The sequence below is a fragment of the Silene latifolia genome, chromosome Y (genome assembly GCF_048544455.1).
Source record: "Silene latifolia isolate original U9 population chromosome Y, ASM4854445v1, whole genome shotgun sequence".
Classification (NCBI taxonomy): Eukaryota; Viridiplantae; Streptophyta; class Magnoliopsida; order Caryophyllales; family Caryophyllaceae; genus Silene; species Silene latifolia.
In genome coordinates, this window is record NC_133538.1 from 161,328,925 (window position 1) to 161,355,427 (window position 26,503).

At 42.7% G+C, this 26,503-nt stretch overlaps 1 pseudogene; it reads left to right on the forward strand.

Annotated features, from left to right (window-relative positions):
- Nucleotides 1-4,913: 4,913 nt before the first annotated feature.
- On the forward strand, nucleotides 4,914-25,434 carry LOC141629298 (flavonoid 3',5'-methyltransferase-like; annotated as a pseudogene).
- Nucleotides 25,435-26,503: the final 1,069 nt, after the last annotated feature.

Here is a 26,503-nt window from a genome sequence, read left to right on the forward strand (position 1 = left end):
AGGGTGAGCATAACATAGGATTTGGAAGCAGCATAATCCCTAATTTTCACCTTGGCAGCCTCCACATTATCTACCCTGGCTCGCACTTCCCTGACTGGGGCAGATAGATTAACTTCCTCCATTTTTCTCTTCTGGGCTGTTGAACTTGTTTCAGCAGGGGCAACAGGATTAGCAAAAACCTTGGGAGTAGCATGCAATTCAGTTAAATCAATGATAGGTTCAGCATCACCACCTCCCTTGGAACTCTCCTCCTTGACCTTGGCCAGCCTGGCAGAAAGGTCGGCCATACCAAACCTGGCAAGGCGAGCAGATGATCTAGTAGCTATAACACGAGATACTATATTAACAATAAAGACATGCTGTCATAAAAAACAAAAATGAAAGAAAAAGCAAGACCAAAGAAAGAACGAAATAAACTTACTGCCTGAAGTAAAAGCACTGGCAGCTTTTGAAGGTTTCAGCACTCTAGCAGCGCCATTAGCCTTCACGTAGCGAGGAAGGTGACCAACCCCACAACAAAGCCAAGTCCTCTCCAACTGAGGAATAGCAAGGAAGGCATAAACACTTGCAGTAGGGTACTAAATTTCAGAGACCCAATCATGAACTACAAGGGAGGTATAATTCGTTTTAATTTATTTTCTTTAAAACTAACAAATAAACATGCAGGATAAAAGGAAAATTCAGAGTACTTACCACCAACACAAGCATCATAGTTCAAATACACCAGATCAGGGCCCACAGAATTGGTCCTGATAAACGTGTACCCAGGAGCCCAGTTCTTGTCATGACCGCTATCAGGATTGCTGAGAAGAGGAGTAGTATAAGGCCTGACCTTGAAGCTAATGCGGCCAGGACTGTTGGTCTTGACAGCATAATAAGCCTTCAAGTCCTCGAAAGAGAAGGAAATATTATGTTTCTTGCAGAGATATTCAATAGAGCAGACCACCTTCCACACCATAGGCATCAGCTAATAGGAAGGCACACCAATTTCTTTGATGACGTCCACCATAAGTGGAGAGAAAGGAAGTTTGCAACCAGCCCTGAAGGCCCAGTCATGAATACAGAACCAACCAGGACATGCCCGATCGGCCCGACAGGGGCGTTTCGAGATCCAGGACTTCGAATTGGCAGGAATGATTCCCTTATCCTTCAGCACCTTTTTAAATTCAGGTTTCAGACGGTTTGGAAGAGACTGATCATCTTTCAGAGCTTTTGTGGGTTTAAATTCAAATTCACCATGGAAAATTGAAATCATCTCAAAAGGAGAATCAATCGGTTTTTCAACCACAGAAGGTTGAGCAGCAAAAGATAAAGGGAGATTTTCAGAGGTGGTTTATTCAGGGTTCTAAACAAATGGAGTTCCAGGAGACATCACTCCCCTAGAAGATTCTTTTTTGCGGCCATTATTGAAAGATTATTGAAGATCTATTCTGGAAATTAAGGGAACTTGAAGAAGAAGATTATCAGAAGAAAATAGAGCGGATTTTGGTGAAGATCAATGCAATGAAGTAGAGAGTATTTATACTCGGTAAAATTAGGGTTTCAACCGCAACTTGCAAAGGTAATTATTGAAGAAGTTGCAGTAATTGCAACACGCGTCATCAAACCACCAATTAGCCGTTACAGGATCCAATCAGTCATAATCCAACCGTTGCAGAGCAGTTTTTCAAAGTTAGAAGTTATCTCCTTATTCCTGGCCTGATCCAGCGAAGATAAGGGGCAATTGTTAGGCCTGGAAATTTGCAGATATCCCAGGAAGATATTCTACCTCGACCTGACCATCAGGGTGTCAGGACGTCAAGGTACCAGGACGTAAGAAGACATGCGCCAAGATACGGAGAGGACAACGGTCAAAATGTTAGGACGATATTTGATCAGAAGATTATATTATAGACGAATATTTACGCAGTAATTGGAGCATTAATAGGAACGATTTAGCAATAAAGGACGGCAATCAAGAGAGCAATAATGAGCATTGTTTAGGTATTTTTACCCAAATCGATTAATTAGGGTCAATGTAGTCTATATTCGTTGGTCGATTGTATGATAATTTGTATGTCAATAAGTAAACGGAAAAAAATAAGGTACGTAATGTAAATTGACACGTAAGATTTTGGTGACGCGGAAAACCCAATATGGGAACAATCGCGGGAGGGGCGGTACCCTGCCAAGTATTGCACTATATGAATTGGAGGATGATTACAATTGTGATGCGTAGCTAATCCTGCTGGCCCTAGGCGTCAGGCCTGCAAGATCCAGAATGAGCGTATATTATTTGCTGAGATATGATCTTGATTATTGTTTGTATGAATGAATACGGATGTGTTGAATGAGTTGTCTTGGATGTCCTCTTTGATTTGCTTCCTTGGCTATTTATAGGGTAAGAACCCTAGACATGTCCTACCTCGAATATGGAAAGGGAATATTATTTCCATAAGGACTTCTTTCCTAACCCGAACTCTTTTACCAATTCTCCCCAATCTCCCTAACTTCTCCCTGACTTCTCCCTAACTTCTCCCTAACACTCATTTCCTTAACGCGGGCACCTTCTATGACGGGCTCTTGATCCTTCTCAAGCACATCTCCCCATTTCCTGACCGCGGACTCCTTTTCTCCTTACCACTTCTTTTGTAATCTTTATCTTATCAAATGGGCCTCTTCTATTATGCTATTTTTAGCCCAAACAGTTTGCCCCAAATTTCTTGCGAAGTACGCTTTCAAGTATCGAGCAAGGAATTTTACGTAACCAAATGCTAAACCCTACGCCGTCTTTTCTCTTCTTCCCATGCATCATTTCCAGCCGCCCTACTCCTCTTTCTCCGCACCCAACTCCCTCTCTCCTCTTTATAACTCCAACGTCCCTCTTCACTCTCATTAACCACTTCAAATTATTCCAAAAACTCATCTCTCTTAAACCTTCAATCTTCCTTCCCCTTTATTCTCCACCGGCTTCACTGTTTTCCCTCCCCGTCTCCATCACCTGGTAATCCACCTTCTTCTCTCCTTTTAATCTTCATTTTCTCTCTCCATTATGGGTAAAACTCGGCAGTCTTCGTCAACCCCTACACCCTCCGACCGTAATCTTGACCCTACTTTCCCTTCTCGGGGACTTTTCAAACACCCAAATGATTGTAACTCCGTCCTAACTCCGGCCGACATTCCGACGATCAAGAACCTGCTTGGGCTTGGTGATGGGGTGGATATCGCCATCCCTGAACCAGGACAGAGAGCCGACGCCCTCCGTCTAGGGTGGGTTTGCTTCTACTTATATCCATTTAGATATGGCCTCCGTTTCCCTTTCCCTAAACTCATTCAAGATTTTATCTTCACCAACAATTTCGCCATGGCATAAATCTCTGCCGCCATTTGGAGAGTTCTTCTCTATTCTCTGACCGCTGGTCAGAGTACTAGCAAATCTGTCACCTTGGGCGATCTGGCCCATATGTACAACATCAGGTCCCTGGGCAGGGGTCAATTCTCCTTCCGGGGCCGTGGAGAGGCTCCCTTCAAACATGTGTCAAAATCTCGCGATGAGAAATGGTTTGAGGACTTCTTCTACGTGATGAAGGACTCCATCCAGCCTCCTGCCGATTATATTTTCGAGAAATGGGTTCTGACTTCGAGTAAATAGCTTTCCTGTTACCTGATTTGTTTTATCTCGCTGCTTACTAGCTTACTTCATCGCCTTCGTGCAGGCCCCTGTGACCTCACCCGTATTGGCGCCAAGATCCCTGCCTGCAGCAAGCTGTTCAACATTTCTGAGTCTGAGATAAAGTTCCCAGACCTGCTTCCTGGTTTTTCACCTGCTTCTTCCTCCAATCCTCCTCAATCAGCCCACAGTATGTCTTCTGGTAAGGTTTCTGTAACCACCTTCATTTGCATGCCGTTTCTGCGGACGTTTTAACCATTATGTCGCCTGAGGATATGCGTGCTTGCAAGTTCAAAAGTCGATCAACTGGAACTCATCCTCCAAAGTGCTAAAAGAAAGAGACCCTCTGCCAGCCCTGATGTGGCCTCTGCGTCCAAGAGGAGTGCTCCGGCTGCCTCTTTTCAGACTCCTCCCACAGTTTCCAGTTCGGCTGCACGCGTGCCCCTGGAGGTTAATCCGTTATCTCGCCATCCGCCTGCTCCCCCTGCCAATCCTCGTGCTTGTTCTAGTGGGGGCATCAGTGCTCATTTCCCAGAAGGCTTTGGGAACGTGGACAAGGTGCCCTACTGGTCGGAGATCGATCAGATGCTCTTTCCTCCTGTTGAGAAAATGTTTTCGGAGTTTACCCCAAAGGAGATGGCTGAAAACGACGTGCACAATGCCTTCATGGTAAATATTCTTCACTTTCTACCCGCCTGTTTGTCTATTTACTCGGATTTTGCCTCCCGATTTCCTTGCTGACTCTTGATTTGCTCTGTCCCAGACCCTCCAGTCTGCACTCTACAATAGGAAGATGATCAACATAGTGCAGACGACCAGCCGTGCTACCAGTGCCAAGAATCAGGAGCTGAAGGAGACTGTCGCGGATTTGGCGCAGCAACGGGTTGATCTGAAGGAGAGTGTGGTGGAGCTGAAGGCTGAGCTTGCTGTCACCAAGAAAAAGTTGAAGGAGGGGGCTGATCAGCTGGCTCGAACCCAGGCCGTGTGCAGCACTTTTTCTGACTCCCTCAAGCGCTATATTGAGAAGATCAGTGAGCTGATTTCCCTGGCCACCAATGTTGTTGCATATGCTACCTCCGCGGGAAAGATCGAGTGGGATGCGTCTTTGCCCTTGAGGAGGCTCCCACCCACAGACCATAGAGGAAGAGGAGAAGCACTGGAGATGCTCTACCCCGCTCAACCCGATCCGAGTATGCTTGATGCTTGAGGTTGGTGAGGTGAATTCTCCTGCGTTGGCCGAGCAGCCGGGGGGTGATCTTTGGGAATGTCCCAGGATGCTGCTGATGGAGCTCAGAGAGCTATGGTGGCTGAGGATGCTCAGGCTGAAGCGGTACCTGAAATGAGAGGTCAGTAGACAGAGGGGATGCCAGAGGTGGAGGTCATTAATGTGACCGATAATTAAATTTTTATGTTTTGATAAACTTTTTTGGCAGTCTGGCCCAGAGGTGGCAGACTTTGTAAGTTTTAAACTTGTTCTTGTGTTTGCTCCGCCAGGGTGGCGGTTTAAACTTGGGGCCGCATTTTGGCCATATTTTGAAATGCCCCTTGTGATAGTTTGGCAAGGTTTTAGCTTACATATCGTGTGTTTGTGTCGTGTCAGTCTGTTTGACTGATTTAGGCGAGTCCTGTCACCCTGAAAAGGTTAACGTTATGACTCAGCTAGGCTAGTGTCGGCCGATGGTGATTTAGGCGTATCTTTGCAATGTAAGGAGGAGTGGCCGTGTCAACCTAGGAGGCTGATTTAGACTAGCCTGGTCAGCCTGAAAAGACTGACCCAGACCAAGCTAGCTGCCGTGTCAGCCGAATGGCTGATTTAGGCGTATGCCGCAGTTTATGAACTACTTAACCTTGTTCATGACGCAAGGTGTGTTCATCTCGTTTAATGCCAACAGGGGCGTCATTGAGGCAAGTTTATCGTCATTCTAGGACTAGATGGAGACGCTGTAGGATTCTGGTAGCGCAGATATCCCTACGTTCCATGTTCGTTTTTGCATGCATGCTGGGGCCCTGATTAAGTGCGATTAGTGCGAGCTACGTCCAGGGGGTGGTATCGGGGGTAGGCGGATAAGCGTATTCACCGTTTGTCGACCAGCTCCCTTTCGTATGTTCCACAGTCTGCCTGGTGAGGGTGCTCCTTGTGTAGAAAATAGGTTGGGCATGTTAGAGTTCCGTGTACCTTGTCACCCCGCGTTGGCAGTTGACAGTCCTGCTAGACATCCTTTCAAAGTACCATAGATACCAGAATTCAAAATGATGTGCTTAGAGAAGCCTAAAAATAAGAAAATCTATTAAAATGATGTGAAGTACCTGTCGCCATCTCATGGGGTACCAGAGCAATTATGGTCCCAGGACGCTGCCGACCACACCATCCAATAGTAGTTTAAAGTTTCAAAAAATAACTTAAAGATACCAGAAATAAGAGTGAAACTGGCAGTATGCCTACTACCGAATTTTTATTTTATCTTTAAAAATGATTTGGCTTCTCATAGTACATTATTCTGAAAGCTCGAGTCTACTTATTATTAAAAGTAATATCTCTTCAGGTGAAGTATGTTCCATGGGCGTTGTATGATTTGACCGTCCATAGTCATCAGTCTGTATGCGCCATGGCCAACAACTCCTTCTACCTGGTATGGTCTTTCCCATTTGTAGGCGAATTTGCTTGCTTTTCGATTTTTGGTGTTTTGAAACACCTCTCGGAGAACCAGTCTCCTACCTCCAGAGCCTGACTTTCACATTCTTGTTGTAACTCCTGCCACCGATGTTTGTAGGCGACCAGACGGATTTTTGCGCTTGCTCGCACTCGTCAATTGTGTCCGTGCTTCGGTCATCTCTCGCATTGTTCAGTTCCCTCGTCATATTTTCATACCTATGAGTGGGAATTAGAACTTCTGATAGAATGACCGCTTCTGCGCCAAACACCAGGCTGAAGGGTGTTTGACCTGTTGCTACATTTGGCGTCGTTCTGTCAGACCATAACACTAGTGGCAACTCATCTGCTTACTTTCCTCCTAACTCCTGTAACCTCCTTCTCGGATTGTCCATAATAATTTTATTCTTGGATTCAACTTGACCATTGGACTTTGGAGTCCTAGGTGCCGACTTTTTTAAGGTGATATTCCACCGACACGATCCCCTCGGTATCGTTGGAGATGAATTGTGAGCCATTGTCACATATGATTTCTGATGGGATACCAAATCTGCAAACGATGTTTCGTTTTATGAATGAAATGACTTGTTTGTCTTTTACCTCCGTGAATGCTTGTGCCTCTATCCACTTGGAGAAGTAATCTATCATTGCTAGCATCCAGGTTCTGTTTCCTGTGGCCCGTGGTAGGGGCCTACTATGTCCATGCCCCATGCCATGAATGGCCAAGGAGAGATGATAGGGTGTAGAGGCTCCGCTGGCTGGTGGATCATGGGCGCTGAGCGCTGGCAGGCATCACATTTTCGTGCATACTCTACTTCATCTGTTTCATTGAAGACCAATAATATCCCTGTCTGAGTGCTTTATTTGCCGACTCCCGCCCCCGCATGGTTTCCACATTCGCCATCGTGAGAGCATGTAACACGATCTGCGCTTCTTCCTTGTCCAGGCACCGCAGGTAGGGGCCTGCTAGCGATTTTCTGAATAATATATCATCAATAAGTATGAATCTGGAGGCCTTTATTCTAAAAGCTCTTACTTCCTTCTTATCATCTGGTAGCTTGTTATGGCGCAGCCAGTCTAGGTAAGGTGTGCGCCAGTCGTCCGCAGGATCGGCTACCTGGTCAGGCGGCTGCCTGTTTGACCGAGAGCTCTCACCTTCCTCTGTAACCGCTTGGATTTCCTTTTCGCTTTGTGGATCCTCCAGTTCACCCCTGTCTATTCCGTCTTCCTTCTGGATAGAGGGTTCCAGCATATGTGCTATTGGAATGCTGGATAGCTCCGTTGGCTTGAATGTTGCCCCCAGGGTTGCTAGGGCGTCTGCTTCCACGTTCTGATCTCTGGGACCTGTTTAAGCTTGTAAGATTCGAATTTTTGTTTTAATTCCTTTGCTACTTTTAGGTATGTTATCATCTTCGAATCTCTGGCTATAAACTCATCATTCACGTGCTAGCTTCATTCCCAATATCAAGGCCTCGTATTCTGTTTCATTGTTGGTTGCCTTGAATTCACATCTTACGAATATCGATCTCCCCGTGGTGATCGCAAAATTAATCCTACACCTGCCCCCTTTGGTTTGAGGCTCCGTCGATATGCATCTCGCGACTTTCCGTCGCTTGCTTCCTTCTAAAGTGAGGATCTCGGTATCGATTCCGCGTTATTGGATGGCGGATCAAGTCCGACACGAAGTCGGCCATGCTCGCGATTTGATTGCTTTGCTCTAGGGTCGTATTGGATGTCGTATCCACTGAGGTGTACAGACCATTTAGACATTCTTCCTGATAGCTCAGGCCTCCTCATGATAGCTTTTAGCGGGTATTTTGTCACAACATGTATGATGTGTGACTCAAAATAGGGACACAGTTTGCGAGATGCTACTACCAATGCTAGTACTAACTTTTCAAGAGATGTGTACCGGTCTATGCCTACAGTGCAGAGACTTGCTTACGTAGTACACTGGCTTTTGCTCCTTTTCTTGCTCTCTCGACCAGACAAAGACTCACTGCTACTTCGTGACAACTAGGTATAGGAATAATGGTTCACCTGGCTTTGGTTTTGACAAATGCGGTGGATCACGAGATAGTGCTTCAGGTCTATGAAGGCTTGCTCGTGTTCAGCTGTCCACTCAAACTTCTGGCTTTTCCTTAGCACGTCGTAAAATAGCCTGCATTTGTCTGAAGATCTTGAAATGAACCTGTTCAGGGCTGCTACCTTTCCAGCTAGTCTTTGAACATCCTTAGGTTTCTCGGGTGATTCCAGCTGTAAGACAGCTTTGATCTGCTCGATGCTGGCTTCTATTCCTCTCTGAGTTACAATATAGCCCAAGAATTTGCCAGAAGATACCCCGAAGGTGCATTTAGGTGGGTTTAATTTCATCTTGTATTTTTGAGGGTGCTGAATGTTTCTGCCAGATGCCGCATATGATCTTTGGCTTTTTCTGATTTCACCACCATGTCATCAATGTACACCTCCATGGTTCTTCCTATTTGCTCTTTGAACATGCGGTTAACCAACCTTTGATATGTGGAGCCTGCGTTCTTTAGGCCGAACGGCATGACGTTGTAGCAATATATTCCTCTTTCGGACATAAATGTCAGTCTTCTCCCGGGTCTGCAGGATCCATCTTGATCGATTGTATCCACTCCATGCATCCGAAAATGTTAGCATCTCGTGTCCAAATGTTGCATCTACCATTGCATCAATATGAGGCAAATGGGAATGGATCTTTAGGACATGCTTTGTTGAGATCAGTGAAGTCCACACATACTCTCCACTTCCCATTCTTTTTAGGCACCACCACTACATTAGACAACCATTCTGGGTATTTCACTTCTCTTATCTTCTTTGCTTTTGCCAACAGTGTCTACTTCTGGTTGATTACCTTATTTCTCTCTGCTGCAAACTTTCTCCTTCTCTGCTAGATGGGTTTACACTTTGGGTCCACGCTAAGCTTGTGTGTTATGATGGATGGATCTATGCCTATCATATCATCGTGTGACCATGCAAAGCAATCCATGTTATCTTGTAAGAACTTGACTAGTTGCTGTCGTAAGCTTCCTGTACATCCTGCTCCAATGAGCATGGTTCTCTCTGGGTGTAGCTTGTTCAGGTTAATCTGATCCAGCTCTTCTGCTGGGGGCTCGATGTATTCATCCTGGATAGGCTGCTTCTATAATTGCTATACGGGAGGGCTGGCAGTGCACTTGATTGCCTTCTTGTAGCAGCCTCTAGCTTCCTCCTGATCTCCTCTTATCGTTTCTACTCCCCATGGGGTGGGGAACTTTATGCACTGGTGATATGTTGAAGGGACTGCTTTCATCTGGTGCAGCCATGGTCTTCCTAGGATGACGTTGTAAGTAGAGGGGCCATCTATAACCAGGTACCTGACTTGCTTGTTGACTCCTCCAACATAGGTGGGGATGATTATCTCACCTAGCGAGCTGGTTGTTTCTCCGCTGAAGCCTACTAGCGGGATAGTCTTCTTCTGTGAATCCTTCTCGCTGAATCCCATGTTCTCTATGGTTTTCAGCATGATTAAGTTGACTGAGCTTCCTGTATCTACCAAGACCTTTCTTACTGTGCAATTGGCCATTGACAAGGTGATAATAAGTGCATCATGGTGTTCTCGTTCATCGTATGTATCTCCTTCATCAAAGCTTACTGCTGGCAGGTCACTGTGAGAAATTCTACAAGAGTTGGCTGGCCTGTCTCCTTTGGTCTCGGTGGCATGTCTCTTGGTCGCTCTTTGAGTATGTCGTGCCGCTTAAGTCCGAGCGCTTTGTTATCACGTTTATAATTTTAGTGCATGTGGGTGGGTCTGCCGGCTTGGCGGAACCTACCTTATCCTGCTGCTTGACCCCACCTGGTAACAGGTGGCTCAGCTTTCCTTGTTCGTACAGGCGCTTGATCTCTCTTCTCAATGTGTAGCAATCCTCAGTGTTGTGTCCAATATCACGATGGAATTCACACTTCTTCTTGCTATCCTTTCTCCAAGCTTGCTCTCCTACTGGTGGGTTGGGCCATCTGACTCCATCTCCCATCTCTCTGAGCGCCTTCAAGATTCCTCTGATACCTGTAGTGAATCCATACTCTGCCAGAGTGGGGAGTAGCTGGTTTTCCTCGATTATGTTGACTCCCTTCCCATATGGTCTGTATCTCTCGTCCTTCTTGTTGGTGGTTTGCTTTCTTCCCGATTTCTCCATGGTTGAAGTACTAGAAATACTTGGCGCGCTCTGTAAGCTGGCTCTGGCTAGGATATCTTCCTCAAGTCTGATCGCGGCAGCTGCTTTCTCCTGCACTGCTTCGAAACTTCTCATTGTTAAATCTGGTATTGTATTCTCCAATGCTCTCTCCTGCCCCCTGGACGATTCTGTACAGGTCTCGTGCGTGCTTCTGTGGCTTTCTGCTGCTTGCGAACTATTGAGTAAATGCGTTTACCAGTTCAGCAAATGTAGATATCGACCTGTTGGGCAGGCTTACAAACCATTGAAGTGTCGGTCCCCGTTAGGGTGGACCCAAATCCTTTGCACATGCAGCTTCCTTAACTTGTCCTATGGTCATTATCGTCATCATTTTCTGTTTATACTGGCTGATATGATCAAAGGTGTCTGCTCTGCCGTCGAAGAGAGGCATATTTGGGTTTGTGAATCCCTTTGGCATGGCTGTGATGGATATGGTGTCCACGAATGGTGAGTCGGCATAACTGTCTAGAGCTGCTTTCTCGAGTAGGGGCGGTAGCCCTGGAACCCTGCTCAGCATCTCCTTTAGTTCCAAGTACTGCTGATTAGTTATATTGGCTGAATCTGGGGTCCGCCTGTCAGCTGTCTGCATAATTCCTCCTGATCCGGGCTCTTGAAGATTCTGATAAGTTCCGGCTGCCGGGGGGTTGTGGCAACGATTGTCCCCTGCTGCCAGTTCACTTGCTGGTTTGACTCGGATCCTGCTACAGGTGTCTGATCGATTGCTGTAGGACTGCTGACGGGGAGGCCACCTGTTTGTATCCCTACGTAGCTGGCTGGCTGCCAGCTATCTGGTGTGAGGTATCCTAACCCTCGTGGGGTTATCCTTCAATTTGACGGTGTCGTAGCCAAATCCAATCTTGTAATTATTTCAGCTCGTATCTGCCTGCTGCCTGCTGCTCCTTGTGTCAGATCTACCAAAGGAAATCTTCCTTCACCTGTCCTGTTCGCTGGAGTGCTGGATTGCTGCTTTAGGAGATCAATTTGTGCCCAGAGCTCTCTGTCTCTCCTTCTTACCTCGGCATCTGCTCTCCTTTGGTCTTCTCTCATGTTTTCCATAGCTTTCTGAAGATTTTCCACGCCGGCGAGCAGGATTTGCGTGGGACTGGGCGGCGGAGTGACGCCTGAGCTTGATGTTCCTTTGTCTGATCTGGTCTGGGCTGAGACAACAGGGGTCCTGGGAAGTAGAGAGGCTTTTCTTGTCGGTATGATTCTTGGGGTGTGTCCGGGAGCCTGCGTGGCCACTGTCGATGTTGGACTTTGGGTAGACGATGGTGGTGGCGATGGCTGCCTGCTCCCTGACATGGCTTCAGATACTTGCTTTTCCATTGTATATCTAGAATATCAACGATTGACGACCACAATGCCCCACGGTGGGTGCCAAACTGTTTAGGTATTTTTACCCAAATCGATTAATTAGGGTCAATGTAGTCTATATTCGTTGGTCGATTGTATGATGATTTGTATGTCAATAAGTAAATGGAAAAAAATAATGTACGTAATGTAAATTGACAGGTAAGATTTTGGTGACGCGGAAAACCCAATGTGGGAACAACCGCGGGAGGGGCGGTACCCTGCCAAGTATTGCACTATATGAATTGGAGGATGATTACAATTGTGATGCGTAGCTAATCCTGCTGGCCCTAGGCGTCAGGCCTGCAAGATCCAGAATGAGCGTATATTATTTGCTGAGATATGATCTTGATTATTGTTTGTATGAATGAATACGGATGTGTTGAATGAGTTGTGTTGGATGTCCTCTTTGATTTGCTTCCTTAGCTATTTATAGGGTAAGAACCCTAGACATGTCCTACCTCGAATATGGAAAGGGAATATTATTTCCATAAGGACTTATTTCCTAACCCGAACTCTGTTACCAATTCTCCCCAATCTCCCTAACTTCTCCCTGACTTCTCCCTAACTTCTCCCTAACACTCCTTTCCTTAACGCGGGCACCTTCTATGACGGGCTCTTGATCCTTCTCAAGCACATCTCCTCTTTTCCTGACCGCGGACTCCCTTTCTCTTTACCACTTCTCTTGTAATCTTTATCTTATCAAATGGGCCTCTTCTATTATGCTATTTTTAGCCCAAACAAGCATTAAGGCGGATAATCCAGACAGAATATTTGGCATTAACTACTGGATTATGCAGCCGTTCAGCATGGCTATATAAGGAGCACTTAGAGATCATTTGCAAAACACAACAAGACATACACGAGCATACCATATTCTCTCGCAATACTTAAGCTATTTGCAATCATTTGTGCTAAATATTCAATATCATAGCGAAATCCTCTCCTGGCTTGGTGCCCGTGGTTTTTTCCCATTTAAAGGGTTTTCCACGTACAAATTCTTTGTCTTACTCTTCGTTTATTTTTCTTGCTTTATTCTTTTAATTTCGTACCCTGTCATACACACTCACGGATAAGTTTGAGCTAGTTAACCCTACCCTGACCCGATTTCGCCTTGCGCAAAATTCATACAAAACATAAACGATAAAAAAGGCATGCTGTCTATGAAAATTAAACGTCAAAGGCATCATATGCACAATTTTTAAAAATCGGATACCACGTGAAAAATGGCAAATTTTAAGAGTGACACGCGAATTTTCCGTTTTAATTATAATAGAGAGGGTCGGATTAGATGCTTTTCGTGACCCTTATAGTGTTGATTGTGACATAGTAATGTCGTACCTATTTATATAATAAATGTACTCATTTTATCTTTGATCATGATTTGTACCTATTTTATTACCTTTAGTACCATTTTTTCTTATAAGTGTAAATCTTATTGAGAGACCGTCTCTCAGGAGACTTGCTCCTTTTATTGTGAGATATCTTACACAATAGATAGTCATAATTCAAAGTTGTAAACATTTTGTCTCAGGCATGGGAGCAAACATTTCCTACGGGATCGCACACAAGAAGGAGAACAACATCCTTAGTAGTCCAGCTCTTCTTAAGGTTTATTTTCTATGTTCATTTGTCAGATAACTTGATATGTTTTTTAAGGGTTAATTTTAGTCATGAAAAATGCAGTATGTTATGGAAACAAGTGCGTACCCAAATGAGCACGATCAGTTGAAGGAGCTCAGGCGGGCTACCGTGGAGAAATACGCGTCTATGTATCACCCTAGCTTAAGGTTTACATTTACTTTTTTTTTTTGTCTAACTGCGCTCAAACATAGCTAGACGTATTGACACGCGACCTGAATTGACCTAGACATACACATATTAACCTGAAAATGACCTTAAATTCAATTTACGTTTAATTTTTCGTCGTAGCTGGTCCAAACTTAGCTGATGATTTAAATTGACATGATTTGAAACTACCTACCACGAATTGTAGAAAAATTCTTAGGTCCTCCGGGAGGACCATTAATGTGTGTTCCCTAACCAATAAGAAGTCTTCATGCTCATTTAAAAGCTATAAATATAAAGGTAAATATAAGGAAGATATTATCATGAAGGCTTCTTATTGGTTAGGTAGGACCTAAGAATTTTTCCGAATTGTAAGACTCGTATGGCATGTGTACTCGAACATAATCCACAATATCCAATAACATTTCAGTTGTTATTAACAATATTCTGTTTAAGGCAGTAATAAGGCTCGTTATGAATTAAAGAACATATGGATCATGAATACGATAAGAGAGAAAGGGTAGTAAGAGAAGCGATTTAGGGTTTATGTTTCATTCCTGCAATGGCTCGCAATCGAAAAAATTCACCTAAATCTAATAGAACAATACGATTAATAGCACAAAATCACTCAAAAAAATCATAAATTAGTAATAATACACCAAATAATATAGCTAGTGGATCGAGATATCAGATCATTGATCAAGATGATGATGTTCATTTGAGGCTTAATCACATGGATGAACATGCATCTGAGCAGGATTCGATAATTCGTCCATATAATTTGAGTAATGTCATGGATTCAATCTCGGAAGAAGGAAGTGGTTCTGAGTCTGAATGGATGGAGGTTCCAGGAAAGGAGCAATCTTCTGATTCGGATACGACTTCGGTGGTAAGTCCTCTTCAGCTTACTAATGATGATGTTGCATCGGAGTTGAAGTATTGGTCAACTGCAGTATACTGCTATGTTCTTGGAGATCGATAATCCTCCATTCAAGGTCATCGATGGTTTTATTAAGCGTGTCTGGGGCTACACGAATTATGATAAGATTTCCTTTAATTCTAATGGTACTTTTTTGGTTCGTTTTAAAACTGAGGAAATGAAACTAAGAGTTTTGTAAGCAGGTCCAATTTTCTTTGACAATAAGCCTATTATTGTTAAAGAATGGACCCCGGAGTCAAAAATGGTTAAGGAGACTATAGATGTGGTGTCTATATGGATTAGGTTTTATGGGTTGCCACTGAAATTCTGGGGCAATGCTTTGATGAAGATTGCAGGGCTAGTTGGTAAACCTGTTAGGTGTGATAGTAATACAATGTTGAAAACCGTCCTAGGTCATGCCTGGGTTATGGTGGAGGTGAAAATTGGGACTGAATTGCCGGATGTGATCCAATTTGCTGATGAACTAGATAATATACAAAAGCAAATAGTTCACTATGAATGGAAGCCAGTTCTCTGTTCTGAATGTCAGGATATGGGTCATATTGCTAGGGATTGTAGGAAATCCAAGCAGTCTAAAGGGCCTAGACCTGGAAGGAATATCTGGAGACTTAAACAAGCTCAAAATCATGTGCCTGCTCCTACTGTGAATGAGGGACCTGCTACTGAGGAAACTGTGGTGCCAGAGCATCCTCTTGGTTCCCAATCAAGGGGGCCTCAGGGATTAGAAAGCCTGGGTGGAATGATTACTACTATGCCAGGAGCATTTAGATCATTCTCTCCACCAAGAATAATTGCAAAGATGACTAGACAAGGTGGGATTGGTTTGGGCAGTGGTAGAAGAACATTCATGGAGATCCTGGAGCATTTTGTTCATTACAGAAGAGTGCTGGAAGAGGAAATGGAGTGTAGTTCCTTTCATATTGAAAATGGGTAGCGTTGGATTTTGGAATGTGAGAGGTATTAATAGTATGAATAAGCAGAATGATGTAAGATGGTTTCTTCATAACAGTAATGTAGGGGGTCTTTGGTTTATTAGAAACTATAAATAAGGTTCATCAAGGAATAGGTAATAATTGAAGTTTGGTGCATAATAATTCACCCATGATTGTGGTAGGATCTTGGTGATTTGGGATGCTGGTAATTATACAATTGATGTTATTAGTACTGAGGCTCAGGTTATCCATACCAAAGTTACTTGTATTATTGGTTAGGTGTAGTGGATGTCTGTGATCTATGGGTTTAATAGAGTAAGTGAAAGAATCCCTTTATGGAATTCACTAAGGAATATAAGACAAGTTGTTAATGGTCCTTGGTTGGTCATGGGAAATTTTAACAATGTGTTAGCAATGTGTAAAAGATTAGGATCTGAGGTTTCTTCTTATGAATTGAGAGGTTTCCAAGACCGTGTTGATGACTGTGGTCTTGTAGATCTGCCAGCTCAAGGTGCCTTCTTCACCTGGAACAATAAACATGAGCCAGGTGAAATGGTATTTAGTAGAATAGACAGAGCTATGAGTAATGATGATTGGCTACTGACATTTTCTGATACTAATACTATGTTTCATCCTGAAGGGGACTTTGATCACTGCCCATGCACTATTTCTCTGAGTGCTGAGGTGGTGAGGAAAAAAGGGGCATTTAAGTTCCTTAATATGTGGGGCAAGGATTCTAATTTTTTGCCATTAGTTCAGGAAATCTGGGACAGGCCAGTGTATGGTATTAAGATGTTCCAAATGGTGAAAAAATTGAAAATGTTAAAGCAACCATTAAAGAATTTGAATGGGTCAGCTTTTGCTAACATTGAAACCTCTGCTAGGGTTGCTAAGCTGCATTTGTATCATGTTAAGGAGAAACTACATAGTGATCCTTTAAATCTGGAGATACGGCAGGAGGAAAAAGAGGTTGCTCAGTGTTACAAGGCTATTTCGGATATAAGTTTTCTGGCTCAAAAAGCAAAAGCTCAATGGATGCAAGATGGGGATGATAATACTAGCTACCTTCATAGTATTATTAAAGCTAGAAGAATGAGTAATAAGATTATGGCTATTTCGGATATGGCTTGTCACAACTGCACTAGTGTGCCAGACATTGAAGTGGCATTCACTGAGTATTATAAATCATTATTGGAGTCATGTAAACCAGTCAGAAGAATCCATGTGCCTACTGTGAGGAAAGGAAAATTAGTGAGTGTTGATCAAGGTTTGGAGCTGGTTAGGGAGGTCACAACTGAGGAAATTCAGGTGGCTCTGAACTCTATTCCTGCTAACAAATCCCCTGGCCCAGATGGGTATACTTCTCAATTCTATAAAGATGCTTCCCCTATTCTGGGTGGGACTATTGTTGAGGCATTACAAGAATTTTTCCAATCTTGTCAGCTTCTTAGACAAGTGAATTCCACTACTTTAACTTTGATCCCTAAAAAAGTTAAACCTATTACAGTTGCTGATTTTAGGCCCATTGCATGCTGCAATGTCCGGTATAAAATCATTTCTATGGTAATTTGTAATAGGCTAGCTAAAGGGTTGCCTAATATTGTGAGTGAGACACAGAGTGCTTTTATTAAAGGCAGGGACATAGTGCATAACATTTTAATTTGCCATGACTTGGTTAGGCTATATAAGAGGAGGTCTTGTTCTCCTAGATGTATAATGAAGGTTGACTTAAAAAAAGCTTATGACTCAGTGAAATGGAGCTTCATTGAGCAAATGTTGATAGCTCTTAATTTCCCTGGGAGAATGGTCACTTGCATTATGGCTTGTATGACCAATCCATGGTAAACTATTGCCCTTAATGGCTCTTGTTTTGGCTACTTCCAGGGGAAAAGAGGAATTAGGCAAAGGGACCCTATGTCCCCACTGCTTTACCATTTGTAAGGAGTACCTGAGTAGAGTTATTGTTGAAGTAACTGGTAGGGTTGAGTTAAATTTTAACCCTTTAGGCAGACCCTTGAAGTTGACCCACCTTTGCTTTGTTGATGACCTATTGATGTTCAGTAGAGGTGATAGGAATTCTATTAAGGTGTTGTTGAGGGCATTTTCTACCTTTTCTAGATCCTCTGGGTTAGAAATGAACAGTGATAAGTCTGATATTTATTTTAATGGCATGGATCAAAGGGAGGTAGATTATATTCTCAGGATTTCAGGTTTTAAAGCAGGGATTTTCCCTTTTAGATATTTGGGAATTCCTATATCCTATAAAAGGATGGGCATAGGTGATTGCACAAGGTTAGTTGAGAAAGTGGTAGCCAAAATAAGGAGCTGGGGTGCTAAGAAACTGAGTTATGCAGGATGAATTGTCCTTATAAAAGCTGTCTTGACTCAACTCCATACCTACTGGACCAGGATTTTTTATCATTCCTCTTACAGTGATTGATAGGATTAAAGGGATATGTAGGAATTACCTGTGGTCTGGTTCTGAACAATTTATGAAAACACCTTCAGTCAGCTGGGATAAAATTTGTAAGGAGAAGAAGAATGGTGGATTGGGCATTATTAATTCCAGACATTGGAACACTTTTATAATTGGTAAATACACTAGTTGGCTGGTAATGAAGACTGATCATCTTTGGTAGGTGGGTGAGTCATGTGTATATAAAAGGGAGGGACTGGTGTGAGTACAAACCTAGCACTAACACTAGTTGGACCTAGCGAAAAATTTGTCAAGTTAAGGAAAAAATGAAGGTTGGGTTTACTAATGGGGTTTGGACTGCAACTAAAGGGATGTATATGGTTTCCAGTGGGTATAAATGGCTTATGGGACATCAACATCAAGTATATTGGTATCCTATAGTCTGGAGCAAGACTATTATTCCTAGACATGCCTTTATTGGATGGCTAGTTGTGAAGGGCGGACTTATGACTAAGGAAAGACTGCTCACATTTGGGGTTATTAACGATTGTGTTTGTGAGATTTGCTATAATCAGATAGAAACACATTCTCACTTGTTCTATGAATGTATGTTCAGTAGGCAATGCTGGGATCTGTTGAGTGAGTGGCTTGACATCCATTTTCCAGGTCTAATGTTGTTGATTGGTGTCTAGCTTGGAGATGCCCTTCCTTGATGAAGAAACAGATCGTGTTTGCAGCGTGGTGGCTCTGTGGTACTATATTTGGAATGTTATAAATGTCTCTCGTCTTGAAGCTCGAGTCTTGGCTCCTCGCTACATTATCACTCAGGTGAAGCACAACATTCAAGGGAGATGCAGGGAGAGGAAATGGGAATGAAGGCACTTCATTTCCCGTGGGAACCGTCATATGATTAGCTTTGGATTGGAAGATGTATTAGCTAAAAATGTTTATGTTTAACATTGGTGAGTGGTGACATTGTACTACATTGTTTATCTTATTATTAATATATTTTCACAGTTCACCAAAAAAAAAAGGCTCGTTATGGTTCTAAATACCAGACGTTGACACAAAAAGTGACCAAGCTATTAAGGTTTTGAAGTTTAGAACATCTCATGTTGAACTAATTTGAGCACTTTTGCAGCGAAGTTGCTGAGATCAGGCTGTGATAGTCAATTTGAGATGAAGTTTCAAACCGAGAACTAGTAATACAATCTCATTCTCTTGTTGTCTAGAAGTTAGAGTAGGTTGGTTATTCCCACATTTGTTCAAATTTGGGAAAAACAACGACCCTATGCCCCTCTAGTACTTCAAACCCAAGAATTGTTAAATGATACTAATAATACACAATTGATGTTAATATCCTTAAAAGTTGATGAACAAGAGATAAGTATGAACCTAAAGTTTGAGTCAAAATTTTAATCAAATTTGTATTTCGAAGGATGATAAATGTAGCCAACAGGCTAAGCCTAGACGTATTTCAAAGATAATATAGAGTATATCACTTTGTCACAGAGATGATGAAATACAAGTTTTCGGTGTACGAAGATTCTTAACACCATAAATAATTGTTCCAGATATGGCTGTGAATGTGATGGAATGGAGTGTTAAGTAACATGATGAGTTACAATAAACTCCTAGATGTGCGATTTCTTGGCTAGAATTGGAGTTGAAGGGAGCAAACTATAATTTTTATTGGTTTCTATGTGAATCCATTGGATGTGCCTGTTGATGAAGCACAATTTCTTTCTATGATATTGAAGCTCATGAATGCTAAAAATGTTGAACAAACAGAATCGAACCAACCGAAGCCTAGTCTTTCTCCTTCTTTTTAGCTAGTTGTTATTTTCCCACATGTGTATTATTGTTTAGCTTCCTAGTCTTTAGCATTTAGTTCTTAGTTTACAGTAGACTAATTCTTGAGTTGTTGCTACTCTATTAACCTAGTTTGTAACTATAAATATGTACCTTTGTATCATTGCTAATCATCAATTACAAACATACATTCACAACCTCTCTTTATTCTTTACATGGTATCACGCCTTCATCGATCCTAACCACCGTCTCCGTTGTTCTTCACGCAACCATTATGTCGAACCAAAGCAACTCCCTTATTCGCAACCTTGATGAACCCACAAAACCACTCATCTCCATCTCCTTTCCCAATTGCATTAAGCTTACCCCATCAACCTATCGATCTTGGCAATATCAAATTACCAAACTCCTTCGAGGCTATGGCTTGTTCTCATACCTCGATGGAACCAACCCGCCACCACCCACCACTATCACCCCACCCGCAACCGATGCCAAACCCAATCCTGACCCGGTTCCCAACCCAGCCTATACCACATGGTTCAAACAAGACAACCTAATCCTAGGAGCCCTAGCCAGAACACTACATGAATCCGTCTCACCTATTCTTCTTGATGCCAATACTTCTCATGAAGCAAGGCAAACCCTAGCCATCACTTATGCTAATCATTCCCATGGCCATATACTTCAAATCAAGGATCGTCTTCGTCATATCACTCTTGGTGATGGAACGATTTCCGAGTATATGCTTGCCATCAAATCCTGCACCAATCAACTCGCGCATCTTGGTAAACCCATGGATGCCGAGGACATCATTGCTCAAATAATCCACGGCCTTCCTCTTGAGCAATACAAAACTGTAATCGATGCGGTGCGTGCTCACGACACGCCCATATCGTTTGAAGCCTTTCATGAGAGACTCATCCAACACCAACTCGTTGTCAAACGAGAACAAAGGAATACCACCTTCCCACCCACTGCCAATGTCGCATCTCGTGGCTATCAAAACCATACTTCTCGCTACAACAACCAACACAACACATATTCCTCGAACAACAACTGTGCCTATCACCCAAACACCAACTCCAACCGTTATCAATCCACGAACCAACCTGCCCACAACCCAAACCCGAGACCCTTTAAGGGTCGTTGCCAATATTGCTGTGAGACAGGTCGTGTTATTAGTGATTGTCCCGATTTCAAACGTGATTATCCAATGGTCTCGTTTCCACCACCCAAACAGAACCGACCTCAAGCCCACACCGCTACCGCTGCCACCCTTTCCACCTCTGCCTATATTGTTGATAGCGGTGCCTCGCACCACATTACCAATGACCTCGAGAAACTCGCTCTTCATGGTCCCTATGAAGGACCGGATGACCTAATTATAGGAAATGGGTCGGCCCTTCCAATCACACACCATGGTTCATTCACTACCCCCTCTTCCTCTCGCTCTCTTTTATTTAACAATGTCCTTGTCGTTCCAACCATAGCTCGAAACCTTTTGTCTGTTTCTCAATTCTGTTTTGACAATAATGCTATTGCTTGTTTCTCATCTTTTTCTTTTTGTTTTAAGGACCGCTTGACGGGTGAAATTCTCATCCAAGGACCGTTTCAAGATGGCGTCTATGAATGGCAACCACCCAACACCACGCCATGCGCCTACTCCAGCCTTAGTTCGTCTCCCAGCAGCTTGTGGCATGCTCGACTGGGACACCCTTCAAATGCTACACTTAAACAATTAAATTCTATTTTCAATTTCCGTATTTCAAGTTATTCGCATTGTAATTCATGTTTAGTCAATAAAAGCCACAAATTACCTTTTTCGATTTCCACAATAAAATCCGCTGCACCGTTTGATCTTATATTTTCCGACGTTTGGACCTCACCTATTTTGTCCTTTGACTCCTTTAAATATTATATATTTTTTGTCGATCATTATTAACACTATTTTTGGCTTTATCCCATCAAACATAAATCCGACACAACAACCGTTTTCACTCGATTCAAAAACATTATTGAAAATTATTTTCAAAAACCAATTAAACAATTCTATTCTGACAATGGGGGAGAAAACAAAAAATTAAACCCGACTCTCCTTGATGCTGGAATTAATCACCTTACCTCACCTCCTCACACACCCGAGCATAATGGTTTTGCCGAAAGATGCCATCGACATGTGGTTGAAACTGGTCTTGCTCTCCTTACCCATGCTCAAATGCCAACTCAATTTTGGCCCTATGCTTTCTCTACTGCAACCTACCTCATTAATCGACTTCCAACATCCACCTTACAAAACAAAACCCCTTATCAAATTCTTTTTGGTCATGACCCGAATTACCAGAAATTGAAACCATTCGGATGTGATCTTTGTTATCCGTGGCTCAAACCCTACACGGCTCATAAGCTAGACCCAAAATTGACCCCTTTTGTATTTGTAGGCTACTCGAATACTCAAAGTGCTTACTTTTGCTATGATCCTGTTGCTAAGAAACTATACACATCTCGCCATGTTCGATTTATCGAACACGTTTTCCCTTACACAACGCTCATCAATTCCACCCCGTCACCCATTACCACCGCTGATCGATGGTGTGAACTCACTATACCTCTTCTTGACCCGGCCCTGCCCATCCAGCAACAACCCCCTCCTGATCAACACCCTCCTGAACCCGGCAATACTCCCACTCCACCCTCACCAAACCAACCCGCCAATCCCTCTCCTATAACCACACCATCCTCTACCCCTACCACCACACCATCCTCTGTCCCTACCACCACAGCCAGTCCATCTCCAACACCCCCACCACCTCCTCCTCCACCCCCATCCTGTGTCATCACCCGTCTATCTAACAACATCGTAAAACCAAACCCAAAATATGCCAACTCCACATCCACCTCCGCTGCCCACACCTCGAAACATGCCAAAACCGCCACTGTCCCTACCCCTCATGACACTCCCACCACGACCAAACAAGCTTTAATAGACCCACGATGGAGAACTGCCATGCTTGACGAGCATCAAGCTCTCCTTCGTAATCAAACCTAGACTCTCATCCCACGATCTCATGCTCAAAACGTAGTTGGTTGCAAGTGGGTATACCGCGTGAAGTACAACCCGGACGGTACTTTAAAACAACATAAAGCTACACTTGTTGCCAAGGGCTTTCATCAGCGCCCCGATGTTGATTATTCGGAGACCTTTAGCCCCGTAATCAAACCAGCCACAATTCGCCTTGTATTGTCTATCGATGTGACTCGTCGATGGTCCCTCCATCAACTCGACGTGAACAATGCGTTTTTGCAAGGTAAGCTAACCGATTCTGTCTTTATGGACCAACCACCCGGGTTCATAGATACACATAAACCTGAGCATGTTTGTCATTGACACAAAGCTATTTACGGTCTCAAGCAAGCCCCACGGGCTTGGTACACCGAGCTCAAAAATTACCTTCTAAAATTACAATTCAAAAATTCGGTCTCTGACCCATCTCTTTTTATCTTAAATAATAAAACCACTATCTTATTTGTACTTGTCTATGTCGATGACATTGTCATCACCGGACCAAACCCGACCTACATACGAGCTTTCATTGACGAACTATCCCGCAAATTCTCCTTAAAGGATCTCGGTCCCCTGTCTTTTTTCCTTGGTATTGAGGTGACCCCAACCGCCAATGGTCTCTATCTTAACCAAACCAAGTATGTTTCCGACTTACTTCATAAATTTAATATGCATGAATGTAAGCCCGCCACCACGCCCATGATAGCTCACCCACCTCTCGTTAAAGAACCAAATGAACCAGTTGAAAATATCACAGATTATCGGGCAATTGTAGGTAGTCTTCAATATCTGTCGCTCACTCGACCCGATATTGCTTTTCCAGTTAACAAACTCGCCCAATTTCTCACCCACCCGACCTCCTCCCACCGGCTTGCCCTAAAACGTGTTCTTTGTTATCTCCATGGCACAATTCACCTCAGCATTCACCTCCACCACGACACCCCTCTTAATCTCCATGCATATTGTGACGCAGATCATGGTGGTGACCCCGAGGACTATGTCTCCACAACCGGTTATATTGTATATCTTGGACGCAATCCGATTTCTTGGTCTTCCCGCAAGCAGCGAGCTTTGTCTCATTCCACCACCGAGGCCGAGTTTCGTGCTATTGCCGACACCTCCTCTGAAGTGCTATGGCTAGTCTCACTACTTACTAAGCTTGGTTTCTCTCACCCCTCGTCGCCTGCGATTTATTGTGACAATCTCTCTGCGACTCACTACTCAGCAAATCCCGTGTTTCATTCCCACATGAAGCATCTGGCACTCTCTTTTCATTTCGTTAAGGAGCAAGTACGGAAAGGTTTAATTCGTATCCAACACATTAATGGTACTGATCAGTTAGCTGATACGTTAACAAAGCCGCTCCACAAGTCTTGTTTTATGTTTCTGTCATCCAAGATTGGTCTTCATCTACGTCCGTCCATCTTGCGCGGGAGTGTTGAATGAACAGAATCGAACCAACCGAAGCCTAGTCTTTCTCCTTCTTTTTAGCTAGTTGTTATTTTCTCACATGTGTATTATTGTTTAGCTACCTAGTCTTTAGCATTTAGTTCCTAGTTTACAGTAAACTAATTCTTGTGTTGTTGCTACTCTATTAACCTAGTTTATAACTATAAATATGTACCTTTGTATCATTGCTAATCATCACTTACAAACATACATTCACAACCTCTCTTTATTCTTTACAAAAAATACTTTGGAGATCTGAGTCTTTACAGGCTATTCTCTTCTCTCAGCTGCCCTTGCCCTACCTAATGACGCTAAGGTTTATGATTTTCCTCCCTTCAAACTAGCTGTTACGGTCTATATTACTCAGACGCGATCGTTGATAACTAAGTATAAGTTGCGAGTGCGGGTCAGGTTGCGATTTTGTGAAAAAAATTCAGTTTTTATTTTAATTTGCCCAAAATAATTTGTCCAAGTGTCGTTATTTTGTGTGCGGAAGGGAGTGTCGTGTCATCTCACAGCCAAAGTATATTTATAGAAGCAACATAGATTTAGATTTTAATGTGATAATTTTAAGTTTCATCTATATTTCTTTTTCAGATTGTAGCCATTGATCAGGATAGAGAAGTTCATGAAGTTGGTAGACCCTTTATTCGGAAGGCCGAGGTTGAGCACAAAATTAAGTTTATTCAAGGAAACGCCTTATCGATTCTGAATGATCTCTTAAACAAGGTGAGATCTTCGACCAAGAGCAAAGACACCATCATTAATGATCGGTTTAATTTTAATTTGTTAGTGTATTTTTGAAATGCATGTTGAGGTAAATAACATCACAAAATGTTAGGGTAATGAAGGGACAATAGATTTTGCATTCGTTGATGCGGACAAGAAAAACTACATCAACTACCATGAGACGCTAATGAAGCTTGTAAAGATTGGTGGTGTCATTGCAAATGACAACACCCTTTGGTTTGGTTCAGTTTCATTTCCCGGCGAGTTAAGTTCTTCAATGATGATGAAGATGATTCATTGATGGAAAGTATACACGAGCATACCAAAACTTTGAACAACTATCTAGCAACAGATGCTCGGGTGGAATCAAGTCTTGTCTCAATTGGTGATGGTGTTACCCTCTGCAGGCGCAAGTATTAGCTATGGGGACAACGTGACAATCTTGGTAGAGAAAAGATAGTGAACCCAGCCTAGTAAGATTAAGCATTGTAGTTGCCACATTGTCGATGATGTTATATGTCATCTACTGCTCTAAATAAATTTGTAACAATCGTAGTATGAACTAATTCATTTTGGCGATTTAGCCTAGAAGTGTTGTGATCTGAGGCTCCACTAGATGTGCCACAGGCCAATGTCCGATGGTCATTTGGTAAGCACTAAGTAGTGTTCAATACCACATGACAACAATAACAAAGTTTTAGTTTTGAATTGGTTTAAGGTTGGCTAACAAAGCCACAATTGCATTTCCTGACAATGTTAAGTTCTTTAGCGATGACGAAGACGATTCTTTTATGGAAAGTATTCTCGAGCATAACAATACTTTGAACAACTATCTAGCAAAAGATGCTTGAGTCATGTCAAGTCTTATCTCAATTGGTGATGGTGTTACTGTAATAACCCATAGTTGTTTTTAAAAAAAAGAAAAAAAAAAAAGAGAACAAAATAGAACTATCTACACTACTCCACAACCCTTTCACCATTCTCATATATCATCCTTCATTTTTTTGTTTCCTCTTTGATTCATTTTCTTTCACCATATATCTCAATAAGGACTACTTACAATTTCACTCCTAGCCATCGTCGGATCGTCATCTTCTATACCAAGTTGATGTATGTTTTTATTTTTCTTTAATTCTTTTACCTAATTAATTTGGGGTTGTCTATTAAGATAAAAGCAAGATAAATTATTATTTTTGTATATGATTGTATTTGGTCCTTGATTCATATTTCCTTCAATTTAGTGGATCATTCAATAACAAGATTATTGTTTGTACGTGTTTAACTGATTTGGGGACGATATTCTTATATAGCTGATTATAATGTCTGTGGGCAAAAGGCGATCTTTTTGGGAGCCTATGTATGTATCCAGTAGGAGGTTGTGCATATAGAGCTAAAATTGAAATTATAGACTATGTTGTCGTTGAATTGCTGGTAAAGTTTAGCTTCAGTTCGTTGGTTGGAGCTATACGTAATTATTACTTGGTATATT